General features: G+C 48.1%; 1 protein-coding gene across 12 annotated transcripts in view; it reads right to left on the bottom strand.

Moving 5' to 3' along the window:
* PTPRS (protein tyrosine phosphatase receptor type S) overlaps positions 1-13761 on the bottom strand; it is a 245435-nt gene that overhangs the window by 165294 nt on the left and 66380 nt on the right. The window contains exon 2 of one of the 12 annotated variants that reach the window (XM_039515190.1): positions 10978-11012. The exons of the other annotated variants lie outside the window; for them this stretch is intronic. The gene's annotated coding sequence lies outside the window, so the exon portion shown is untranslated. The remainder of the gene's footprint in view (positions 1-10977; positions 11013-13761) is intronic. 12 annotated transcript variants of the gene reach the window in all.

Genomic DNA, 13761 nt, shown 5'->3' with positions numbered 1-13761 from the left:
CACAAGGCATTTAAGCAAGTGTAGCTCGAGTGGATGACCAGAAACCCTTCCACAATGATCTCTGTTATTTATCAATGCTGGACACCTCCCCATTGCTGGAAGCACCATAAATTAACAATGCAACACAGGAACAGACCTCAAACCAACAGCCAGCTGTCAAGCCAGAGTCCAGTGGGGAACCACCCCTGTAAAATAAACACACACACACACACACCACACACACACACCAGAAGAACAAAACAACATGTGTCATTGAACTTAGGACATTTCTCCAACGAAAACGTGAGTCACTCAAATTTCAGGAGGAGAATTTACACACACAAGACTGAGGAAATCCAGATACAAAGCAAACGGCTCCACCTTAACTGCCAAATGCCTCGGCCAACATGGCCAAACAGCCTCCACCTCCTTTGACGCAGCCAGATACATCCTGGCATTGCTTAGCAAATAGCTCCGAGTGCACAACACCCCTTCTGCGAGCCGGACTCCACCAACGCACCATCCGCAAGCCAGACTACAAGACAGATCGCAGAAAGGGAACATCCCAGCACTCCAGGACCGGGCGGCACAGGTCATTCCAGCAGGAAGCCTGATATCAGGGATCCAAATTGCCCCAAGGCAGGATTCTGGTGGCTGGATCTCTCCAATACCAGCAGAGAACTGGGACGAAGGCCGGGTCTATACCTAAAACCTAGGTTAACCTAGCGATGTAGCTGAGGAGTGTAAAAAAATTGAGCCCCTTCGGACAACAAAAATTACTACATGACCTCAGGAGCGGGGGGGCTGAGCCTGTCCGCGTCCTACCACCCCAGGCAGAAGGCCAAAACCAAAGCCCTACCACCCCAGGCTTCGGCCCTGCGCAGTGGGGCTCAGACTTCGGCCCAAGGCCCCAAGTCTAATGCCAGCCCTGGGTGGTGGGGCTCAGGTTACAGGCCCCCCGCCTGGGGCTGAAGCCCTTTGGTTAATGGTGAAACCATTAAAATGGGGTTCCGACCCCCAGTTTGAGAACCGCTGAGTTAAGTCAATCTGAGCCCAGTCGTAGACCCACAGAAGCTTCTGTTAACCTAGCTACCACCTCTCGGATGGAAAAACCTCTTCTGACGCTGTAGCAAGTGTCTACGCGCCATAGCTGTGGCATCGGAAGTGTAGATGTAACAGCAACACACTCAGAATGACTCTGTCTCTAATGAGCTCCTCTATCATCTGGGATTCGGGACACAAACCACCCATCTTGATTGGCTGATTAAACTGCTGATCAAGACATTCATCATCTTCTCTCATCTCCACCTCCCAGTACGGTGCTCCCACAGGGATCAGGAAGACAGCAGCTTACTGATAACTTTCTCATTACAAATGAACAGGTAAAACAAAGACAGATCTCAGCGACCATGCCAGACGCTGTGCCTGGAACCTGCTCCCATGATCTGTAGCTAATGCAGGATCCCCTCCAATGTAGCAATTCCCCGCATTAATAACTTGAGATAGGCCCATGTTAAAACCCCCACCGAAACCAACCTGGATTCCAGGGCAGTTCAGATCAGGACTCTACAGCTCCAGCCTATCTCCCTTAGCTAGACAGAGACAAGAAGAGGGGAAGAGAAAAGAGAATGTTTAGACGGAGCAGGGAAGAGACGAAGCCAAATGAGGGCCAAGGGCCGTTGGATCATGGGTGGGCTTTGCAGTCTCACATATTGGGACAGGGTCTCGGGTAAGTCACATAAGTATGTCTACACTGCAGTTGGTGCGTACCTCTCAGCCCTGGTAGACACACACATGCTAGCTCTGCTTCAGCAAATACACTAAAAATAACAGTGCAAACCCTGCTGCACTGGCTAGCCACCTGAGCCCAACCTCTCCTGGCCCCCAGGGTCCATACGTCAGTGGCTAGCCCGTGCCGCCAGGGCATAAGGCTATTTTTAAGCGCACTAGCTCTGCTCAAACGAGCATGAATCTGTCTACCTGGGCTGCAAGGCACGCTGCAGGGCAGACATACCCCTGGTGGCCAGACCGAGAAGCGTGGGAAGGGAAAGAAAAAGGCATGGTTGCTTTCCCGCCGCTGCTCAAAACACAGTATTTAAAACAACCCCTGCTCCAATACCACCTTCCCAATCCTGGGAAGCACATCAACTCCTCCCCCATCACCCTCAACAGAACAAGAGAACTCTGCCTCCTTCTGCCCGCTAACACACATGGTCCCCGCCATCACCAGCACGCTGCCCCAGCAGCATACCAATGCCGTCCCCGCTCCCCAGCCATATTCTCGCATGGCTGGCGTTAAGCGCTGCAAGGGATCCTTTAACTCTCCCGCTCCAGCGCGGATCCTCCTAACCCAATGCTTCCCTTTGATAGGAAGATTCCATCCAAACAGAAAGGGAAGGAAAAAAGCTCCACCTTTAAACAACCAACCCCCAGCCTGACTCTGAGAAGCTCCATTCCCCTCCCTCGGCCCTTGACAGCGTTTCAAAGTCCAGGATTCAGATCCTCGATCTCACATCACAGCCTGACCCCTCTCTCATCAAGGCATCACACTGGGGCCACTTTGGCAGCATCAGCTTCGCAGAATACCTCTAAGGCTCTGAACGGCCTCGCAAACACCCCAGGGACCACCGACTCCCAGCGTCCGGCTGAACGGAAGAGCCACAGGCAAGAGAAGTGAACAGCAATGGAGAGAGACCCCCACAGGAACGGGCAGAGATGCCAACCAGCCAGATCATTACAAGTGGCCTTTTGCAAGTAAATAACATTAGTTCCAGCGTTAATCGCCTTCTCTGTGCTGAGTAAAGGCAGCATCATAAACACGGTGGCAGTGTTAACGAGGCAAAAGACAGAACTGTAAAGAGTTTCATGGCAACCACCATATGGCTCCCATCTGGGAAAGAGGAGGAGATGGGAGCCACTAAGGGCGAAATAATGCTATTGGTCTGGAATCCCAAAGCAATTAAGGATCCCAGTGAAATTTCAATTGCTCACTATGTCAAGGGAGCTCTTGGCCTGCACCTAAATCCTGGGTGCACTTAGGGCCAGATCCAAAACCTACCAACATTATTTGGAATCTTTCCACTGACCTCCACTGGCTTTTGGATCGAGCCCGAACCAGCCAGCGTGTCCAACTAGATTCAAATGGCTTCCCATCGCCATTTCCTGCCATATGCTACCAGACACCACAAGTGGAAGGGTTACCCATGCACTACCCATGCACTAAATTCCACCTCCAGCTTCACTCGGCATCCCACGGCCTGTCTACATAATGAAGTCAGCACGTGTGCAACTGCGCTGGCAACGGTGCGAACCCCTAGTGTAAATGCACTGGGATGGTGTGAAGCAGGGCTTGTACCGCTCTGATTTACACCAGTACTGCACCTTGAAACGGGTGCAACTAGCTAATTGCACGGGGCTGAAAAGTCAAACGGGGCACATGTATTTTGTTGGACAATGACTGTGAAGATCTGTGTTATCCCCAAAGCGCCCTTGCCTGGTTTGAAACAGTTATTACTTAATGATGACCAGCTAGTGCATGTTATTAGGACAGAAATATGCATAAAAACAGACCTTGTTTTACAAGGACAATTCCCTGCAGTTTAAACACCTATTGCGGAAAATAAATTTATTAGGCAGAATGAATACCCGGTGATCCTGACCTCTCCTCCCAGATAAGATCCTGCCAATCACCATGCAATATTTAGCAGAGAATAAAGTAAAAGTAAAAGGATGCTCTCCGGCCCTTCCCTCCTCCAGCTCACTGGACGGACATTTTCCTTTGGGGGCTTTGGCTGCCATCTGGATTATTATTTCTCCATTTGGAGGGGTGGGGTTGGGGGAAGCATCCAAGAGAGAAGACGCTCGAGCACATGGCAAGGCTAATCCCCAGAGAGTTCCAATTAGTGCTGGCAGATCTGTCCTCTGACCCAGCGTCAGCTGATCCTCGACCTCCCTGTCCCAAGGATGGGCCAGCTGATTAATGCTCGGCAAAAGGATGGAGACCCACAGCGCACGGCTTGGCTTCTCCAAGGTCTGACTATCCAAGGAGCTCTCTCAGGGTCAGGGAGAAAAACTGGCGCTAAAGGGGAATCAGACCAAGCGAGTTGGGAGAGTGCCCTGTCCAGACCTCTTCTGTACCAGCACCACTCACTCCACTGCCCACCAGAACTCACTGCCCCACCAATGGCCAGAGAGGGGAGGTTGGGCACCCAGAATATTCTACCTCATTGGGCTCCCTCAGCTGGGACCAGGCCCAAAACCTTCACTGGCCCAACTGACCAACCTTCAGAACCAGCCCGACTCAGTGCGGACTCAGACCCGAGCCACATAGGGAAGGCAAGGCTAAACTACTCCTCTGAGGCCAATGAGCCTTCAGGCTGACGGCCAGAGGTATCATGGAAATCGATGGGGGCTGAGTCACAAGGAGACATCAAGTCTGCCTGGCAAATCAATCCTACTCATCCCTCCTTCCTCCATAGCTGTGGACTCTGTGCAAGGCTGGGGTGGTGGTGGTGGTGGAGAGAGAGGGGGGACCTTTCGGGGACAGAGCGCAAGCTAGGCATCCCTTAAACAAAGAGAGGAGGAGAACTGATTAGGAACTGGCCTTTTCCACACAGCCTCCTCCCTCCGAAACATCCTGAGGAAGGGGATTATGTCTTACAAACTGGAAGGCGGTGCTGAAGTGGTATTTTATTATATATTTAACCTAGGCAGAATTCGATTTTTAAAAAATAATTTTGATGGTCAATATCAATGTTCATTTCCATGCATATTTTTTTTTAATTTTTATTGATTCAAAAGTTCACAGTTGCAGGAAATAAGCATGTGGGGGTCTCAAACAATTATCTGATGACAGCAGATGCTCAGATTCCAAAAAAGTTAACGCTTAATAACTGTTAAAACACAAATTGTCAACATCACATGTCAAAACAGACAAATGCCTCAATCGACAAACCATACCTGTTTTTACTAGTCCGTCACTAGCCCATTTGTAACAAGCCCAATTCAAAGATTAAATCACTGCATTTGGACTTTAACAAGTTCTCAAGCAGCATTTTTCTCACTTTCCAGCATACTCAGAGCACCACCCCACTTGTCTCTTCTGCAGCATGAGCTACAAACCAACACAGGCCACAGGCACGTGGCACGTCAGTCCTGAGGTGCAGCAGCTTTCCAGCAGAATTGGACACAGCTCCCTCTAGTCTCAAAGTTCAGCGGCTCCTTTCAAAATGGGGACTCAGCCGCACGTGGCGATTTATGGAGGGAGGAGGGTGTTAAATGATCAGATGCAGAACGTGGACGACAGGCGGATGGAAGGTGCTGCCTCTGCCTGTCTTGCGGAACCTGAATGTGTTAACCTTTGGGCCTTGGTGCAAGGCGCACCTGTTGGTTCAGGCTGTTAAGAACATAAGAATGGCCAGACTGGAGCAGACCAAAGGTCCATCTAGCCTAGTATCCGGTCTTCCAACAGGGGCCAATGCCAGATGCTTCAGAGGGAATGAACAGAACAGATAATCATCAAGTTATTCATCCCCTGTCGCCCATTCCCAGCTCCTGGCAAACAGAGGCTATGGACACCATCCCTGCCAATAGCCACTGATGGACTTATCCACCATGAATTTATCTAGTTCTTTTTTGAGCCCTGTTATAGTCTTAGCCTTCACAACATCCTCTGGCAAGGAGTTCCACAGGTTGACTGAGCGTGGTATGAAAAAATACTGCCTTTCGTTTGTTTTAAGTCTGCTGCCTATTAATTTCCTTGGGTGACCCCTAGTTCTTGTGTTATGAGGAGGAGTAAATAACACTTCCTTATTTACTTTCTCCACACCAGGAGGATGGGGGCGGGTTTGCATCCAGTAGCCCAGGCAGGGAATCCAGTTTGCTCAGCACTATCTGAATCAGATACAGCGCGATGGGCACGTGTCTGCACATTGACCAGCAAATACACCGACAACTGGAAATTCTAGGCCAGCTATTGGCAATAGCCTCATGACTAAAATGGAACGTGGGACATCGGCAGAGCGAGAATCAATTAGAAAAAAATATCAGGACGATACTCTTGCTCTCATACTAGTTTAACAGCATCTCCTCCCCCTGCCCCTCCCCCACAAATTTAGTGGTAAGCAGCAGCACGGCCCAGTGGTTAAAACACCCGCCCAGCAGTCATGGCTCCTGAGTTCTAACCCCAACTCCACCACTCACTCCCCATTTGACCTTGAGCAAGTCACTTTGCTTCAGTTTTCCCAGCTGCAGAATGGAGGCGCCGATAAAGTTCTACTGAGCTGAGACACCGAGAGGCTTAATTTGTTAAGGTTTGTAAAGTGATCTGAGCTCCTTGGAAGGAGCCGCTATAGGCATATTATTATTAGTCCTATTTATTAAAAACCTGGCAGTCTAGGAACTTCACGTCAGACAGAGTTGCTTCCTGCTTTTATAATGATTCAACAATCCCCAAGGTAGCTTCGTTGTTAATACTCTCGTTATTTTGTTTTAAAAGCTGCACTTCTTCAGTCCGGTCCACTGGAGGATTCCAATGTGCTTCACAGAAACGACATTCTAAGCCCAACATCATTACTTGTCTTGTGCACACTCCTCCTAGTAACCCCCTGGCTAAAGAACGAAGCTATGTCCAGGCTGAGAGAACGTAACCTACTGGGCAGCGTGCATTGCGTATCCGCCTTCCACATCCGTTCCAGCGAGATTGCAGCCCCAGCTGCCGAGCCTGGCTATCTCTCTAGATATCTATGATACTTATCTGCCCCTCCCTGCCGCCATTACTGTAGTATCTGAGCCCCTTGCAATCTTCAACACCCAAGAGGTATGTCAGTTCAATTATCCCCATTTTATTGGTGAACAACTGAGGCCAGGTAATTTGCCCAAAAATCACAGAGGAAGTTTGCGTTGGAAGACAGAACTGAACCCGAGGCCGTGTCCACCTACGCAATTAAGGCCGACGTATGTTAGGTTGACGTACAGCCACCGTAGTAATTACTGCGTTTTTTCATGTCCACGCTACCCTCCTTCTGCCAGAGGTGCGCGTCCTCACCAGGAGTACTAGCAATGGCTGCCTTGCAGCCCGGGCTGTCAGCGCGGCATCCAGCTGGGAGCTCGGTGCGGAGCCAACAGGCGATGTAAGTAACACGGTGTCTACACAGACACTGTCACCCTAACTACGTCGACCTGAGTGCTACTTCTCTCATGGCGGTGGCGTTATTCGGTCGGCGTAGTGAGGGATTTACATCGGCAGGAGCAACGTGGTAGTGTAGACACTTGCAGAGTTAGGTTGACCTAACGCTATAGTGCAGACCTGGCCTGGGTCTCTCGAGTCCTAGGCTAACACCGCAGCCACTGGACTGTGCCTCCTCTTTCAGCTCAACCTGTAGCAGCTCACGATTTGAGCTCTGAAGGTCCCTGGCTCAATCCCGAGAATGCCAGCCGAGATGGTGGCCATCCTAACAGCATGGTAGATTCCTCCAAGGGAAGATACACAAAAAGCCAGCTCTGAGCCAGAGCTCATCTAATCAATTGCCTGCAGGCACTGCCCGTCCTTGTCTAAAAGGATGGGCAGGCAGATGCAGCGGGGAGTGCAGTCCAGCTGGGGGAAACTAAAACTGAACTGACTAAGGGGAAAATTGTGCTGTACACTGAGAGGCTACCCTGAGATATAAGGCGATGCCAAGGGGTTAAAAGGACTCAAGGAGGCTGCACTGGTAGTTAAATAACAGCCCAAGATGGGGAGAAAGTTTAGCTGTGTTTATTAAACAAAAGGAAACCCCAGAGGAAACAAAACCCCAAAGATTTAAAAAGAAAAAAATTTAGGCTCCACCAAGGTTACTGATCAAGGCAGAGGCTCCAGTGTGCAGCCTGTTCAAGTTCTGCAATATAAAGCTTTAAAAAGAAAACAAAACAAAACAAAAAAAAAAAAAAGGAAGAGCAATGCATCTTTTCCCTCAAATGTTAACAACGGCGCAACATCATCTCTGTATTGTCTCCCTGTTTTATCACCACGGTACAGCTCTGAACAGATTCCACCCCAGGGCAGACACAAAACCACGGGGCCACGGTTTCTAATTATCCCCTCTATTCTCAGGCAAATGGTTTATTTATTAGCTCTTTGAGCTTCTCTTTCATTCATTTTCAATCTGACTCCCAGCAGCGAGGAGCTCTCAACAAGGGGAAATTTATTAGGTGCCGTCGACTCTCTTCATCTTCCCAACTCTCCTCTTCCTCCCACCCCAACCATTCAGAATTATGGGTCATCTTCATCACCGTTAATTCAATAACTTGCTGTATAATTACTCCGTAATAACACTATTATCTTAACATTTACTCAACAGCTGTGATCCCGTTACAGCACCAGGGGGGGATTCTCCAGGGGAAAGGAACCAGGAGACCCGTCTGCCTGCCAGAGAAAGAATCCCGTTAGACCAAAACTAAACCCCACCCAGAGAATAATACGACAAAGAGACGAGGGGTGAGGGGGTGGGGAGAGTACCATTCTTGCAGCTTAGGCAGAGGGTACAGACCCTAGGCAGAAAGCCAAAAGTCTAATCCACTTTATTCCCCCTTCATAAGGATTTGAAAGGTTTTGCTACACAGATAAGAGAAAGTGAAGGGTTTCTGTGCATACAGGAGACAGCAAAACTGAGGATGCCATTTGAATAAGCAACGCTTAACCTCATCAAACCCTTTAAACGAATTGTGCAAAAATCCTGCAGCGTAATTAGGAAAACAATGAGGGCTGGAAAAAATGTTCAGAGACCTCAGAAACACATCCTCTAGATCCTTGTCTTTTGCTATAAGAAATCAGATAGTTTTCCCCAAATTCCAATTCAGCCTATTAAAAAATATACATGCCAGACACAGTTTATCATAATTGACACCACTAGGAAGATATTTTTTTAAAATCCAGAAACCATTAAAACCCCTCTTAGGCTGAACTCCAGTGTAAGAGAATGTCACAGCAAAGCATCCAGCAATTAAGCAAGGAATTACTCTAGACCCATTGACTAAAAATGAAATAACTTGTGCACCAAATGAGGCTGGGAACATACTATCAAGTATCAAATGCTTAAACTCTAACCTTGACTAGTGAGGCAAAAATTCTATCCACAAGCCTTAGCTAGTGCTTATGAAGCGCTCTGGGGTTGGCAGCTTTCGTTTCACTGCTGCTGCTGCGATTTTATTGTGATATTTATACAAACACGCATACTGCATATTTACGCACAAATGCTCCTGGGTGCTCAAGAGAAGCAGCAAGTTACTAAGCAGCTTCCCAAACCTGCAAGATTTTTAAAGTCTACAAGGTGAGGTCAGGTTCATGCAGCTATCAGCACCCGAAATCACATACATCACTGAAGGAGAATACCAGCATTAAAGAATGTTGCACACTATAATGTATCTGTTTCATACACATGCTATAGCAAAAGGGTAAACACACTCTATTGTGATTGATTATCCATCGTGTAATACAGGGCCATAATTCCATCAAACCATCAAAGCGATTTGGCAATTATATTAATCATGAGAAGGGAGCTAGAAAGGTTTGCCATTAGAACCTCAAAATGGAATTTCCTCGTATTATGTTGCTGCATATTGGTTTTGTTTTTAATAATAGAAAGTCAGATTATTTCTGCTTCAAATTTGCTTACATGCCACGGTCATATACCAAATCACTGGTTAGCGCTGATGACAGATCACATCAACATTAATAAGACATTTTATGCTGTCTCTTGCTCCACAGGAAATTTCAGAAGCAAACTGAGAGTGAACGCACGGGGCATGATGAAATTCACATCCTAAACCACGTACCAAACCCCTTATAATAGCTGAACCTCAATAAATCTATACACTTCATAATCTGCACAAAAGATACGCCCTTCCACTTGGCAGCCAAGATATGATAGCGTATATCACAGTGAGGTCTCAGTTCAACTAAGGGTTTCATTTTTAAAAAATATATGCTATTTACACACACACACACACACACACACACACACAGAAAATACATTAACCCTGAAATAATATCATAATAAACTTAAACCTAAAAGAAATGAATAAAGCACATTTTGTGATGCATTACTGTGGCTGTATTATTGAATTTCTGCACCTATTTATTTTGACTGTATACAAGGGATAGACACACAGTCTAGGGACTCTTGACAAACTGCTAACTTGGATGTTTAAATTAAGACAACCCAGGACAAATTTCCCCTCTTCTCCACATTCACAATCCCCATCACCCCTCGTTTTCAGACACTGTGGGGGGACGATGTTGAGACCTTGCTACATTCCCTGAAGCACATCAGATCCAGGCTGTTTCAGCCCCAAACCTCAAAGCTGGGGGGGCCTTCGCACAGAACAGCCAGCCAGCCGTCCACCCATGTTTATGTCAGTGGGGTTCCAGGCTGAACTCATCTGCTTATCTCAGCTGTGGCAGAATAGCATGGGGGAGAGAGGCAGTCTCCAAGGAAGTCTCAATTTGTGCAGTCAGGATAAAACCGTGGCCCCCACTAAAGTCCATGGCAAAATCCCCATTGACTTCAACAGAGCCAGGATTTCACCTTAAGGCTGCACTGCAGCTGGAGGGGTTATTGCCAGCTCAGGTAAACAGACTCACACTCGCTCTGTTCAAGCTCGCATGCTAAAAATCAGCAATGCAGCCCCGAGACAGACTAGCCGACACAAGCACGGACCTAGGGTTTCAGATGGGGTTTTACTTGCACCCCAGGTCAGTATAGTGCTTAAGCAGGCGACTAGCCCCCACTGAAGCCAATGAGATAACTCACATGCTTAAATCTAGAGACACGTGTAAGGACCTCGCCGAATAAATTATCAAAAATTCAGCCACTCTCAATGTGCCTTCTAGCTTTTAAGTACACATTGGCTATGTTCAGTTGCGTATTAAAAATACATACAAGATAAACTGAAGATACCAGTGTGGTGTGTTTGGTGTAGTGAAAATAACCTGATGCCACAGTGCGACGCTTGGGTTCTTACCTTGCTGTTTGCTGGTACTGTAAACTATCACACACCTTAAAAAAAAAAAAAAAAAAAAAGTTTGTTCAATGCTCCATAAACTTTAGTGCATTACAGAAATATATTGAGAATAGAGGCTGGAGTCTGCCAGAGGGTATCAGCTGGTTCTAGGAGTACAGAACCGTACTTTGTAACAGGGAGAGAGCAGTCAATCTCCCATTCGTCTGCAGAAACTACAGGCATGTTTTAATTGCTATATCAAAAAACAGTGAAATTAGTCATAAAGGTGGATTTACGAACTCTCGGGAGGGGGGAAGGTCAAGTCCTCTTCTACATTACACGGAGATATCGACACTCTCTGAGGATACTTTGTTTTGTTTAGCCTGATTTTTTTCAAGAATGCTTATGACCACTACATTTAAAAGACACTTGAATCTAGACTGTCAGGCAGCACTATGAAGCTCTTCAAACACAAATAAAACATATACATATTCCAGAAGGCTGCTGCCATGAGAACCACACACATCTACAACAGAGGCCTTTCAGAAAGCAGGAGGCACTGGGATCCATGGTTTGTGCCTTTCAGTAGAATCGTACGGGCTGAGAGTTCCAAAGTAGCTTAGGAGGCTGAGACTAGGGCTGGCCAGGAAACATTTTCATTTAGCAAAAAAGTGAAGTTCTGACATTTGTTTTCTTTCCACATCTGGGAGTCCCGGGTTCACGTCCCTGCTCTGCCCAAAACTGGGCCACTGCCTGTGCTGGGGTGGGTTTCTCTCTTTACTTCCCTACCCGAAATTCCAGCCTGGACCTGAGAAACCTTTCAATAAGGTTTTCATTGGGCCTGCTACTTTTCCAAATTGAGATGTTTCAATTTCAATGAATTAGCAATTACACACACACACACACCCAAAATTCCCAACCATCTCCAGTTTAGACACATGGGTGCATTTGAAAATGTTGCCCTAGGTAACTTAGAAGCCCAGCGTTCAATGACATCAAGGGTAAATTTTTCAAAAGTACCTAAAATGGCTCAGATCTGCAAAGGTCTTTAGGCACCTAACTCCCACTGACGTCTGCACCAATAGCAAGTTACTACACTGCTGGAGCGAGGGGGCAGCAGGGAGGGAATTGTGTCTCAGGGTCAGCCTATGCTGCAACCGAAAACCCGTGGCTGGCCTGCACCAGCTGACTCGGCTCTTGGAGCTCGGGCTAAGGGGCTGTTTAATTGCGGGGTAGACTTTCGGGCCAGGCTGGAGGCCCGGATCCAGGACCCTGCAAGGGGAGAGGGTCCCAGAGCTTGAAGCCTGAGCATCTACACCCCAATTAAACAGCCCCTAGCCAGAGTCCCGCGAGCCTGCATCAGCTGACAAGGGCTAACCATGGGTTTTTAACTGCAGCGTAGACATGCCCTCAGAGTCAATCGCTCCTGGAGCTACTCCTTTGGGCCGTGCAGTTGACACACCACCTCTTGCCCACAACTGTACATGATGCACCATCTCCAGCCATTCTCAAACTTCATGGCACCGCGACCCCCTTCTGACAACAAAAATGACTACACGACGCCAGGAGGGGGCCGTCTGAGCTCCACCACCCCAGACGGGGGGGAAGAGGAGGGCAAAGCTCGAGCCCACCAACCTGTGCGGCGTGGAGGGAGGGGTGTGTGGCAAAGCTTCAGCTCAAGGCAGGGGGCCTGTAACCTGAGCCCCGCTCCCCAAGGTGGAAGCTGAAGCCCTCGGGCTTTGGCTTCAGCTCTGAGCGGTGGGGCTCAAGCTTCCTGGCGCCTAACACCATTCCTGGCGACCCCGTTAAAACGGGGCCCCGACCCCCAGTTTGAGAACGTCTGATTTCTAGCCCATACGAGCCACAGCCGTACACAGCTCAGGCACCTCTTATGCAATAAGCATTTCCACCCACACAAGCAGTTTGGCTCTGTGGATCTGTGCACATTCAGGGCTTAGCGCTGGCACACTCATCTAGCCACGCTCCTCTTTCTGTAAGCAAAGAAACGGGCCATTGGCGATGCAATACGAGTCCTCCCTCATGGAGAGCCTGGTACTACACCCATCGAACATACCAGGCCAGATCTGACAAACGGTCCCTCAAGTCCAGAAGCCTTTCTCCACGAGGCAGGGGCTTCACAAAAAGGGACAAGAAACCCTGTTGGAATGATCTGTCCTTAGGGACATTTCTTCCTAACTCCAAACAGCTAATGCTTATGTGAAACCCTGACGCAGGAGGGGCTCAATTCTGCAAAGGACTGAGCCTCATCTTCACTGGGAATCAAGGGAGTTCTGGTTCTCAGGCAGCTTGCACCATTCAGGGCCCAAGATACCAGTTCAAATCCATTCCGTGGCAACAAGTTATTCCCATGAGATAGCTGTTTGGTGGCCGACATGCAACGAACTGGTGGCTTCGGAGCCATTCCTAACAAGGTGGGGAAAGCTCAAGCCATCAGCAGCAGTCTCAGCTGAGCCCAAAAACTGAATGGGCTTGGAGACTGAACTCCCCCTCCCACACGATGGAGGACCTCCCAGTGCAAGGTTAAAGCATACGAACAATGCAGCACAGGGCAGTCCATCCTGCTGTTACCACCAGTGCCTGGCCTAGTCTGACTCTGCTCAGTTTCCAGGACTTCGCCTTTCCCACACACAAGATAATTAGAGCTGGTTAAGAAAATTAAAAAAAAAAAATGCAAAATAATCATCTTCTCTAAGTTGTTTCATTGTGAAGCTTGTAAAACGGAAACCATTTTTAAATTTTCGCTTTTATCCTCTTTTTTGGCACTGAGCTCAAATAAGTTAACCC

The sequence above is a fragment of the Mauremys reevesii genome, linkage group 26, assembly GCF_016161935.1.
Source record: "Mauremys reevesii isolate NIE-2019 linkage group 26, ASM1616193v1, whole genome shotgun sequence".
Classification (NCBI taxonomy): Eukaryota; Metazoa; Chordata; order Testudines; family Geoemydidae; genus Mauremys; species Mauremys reevesii.
Note: the sequence above shows the minus strand (reverse complement) of the source record. Positions and strands in the feature narration are given on the sequence as shown.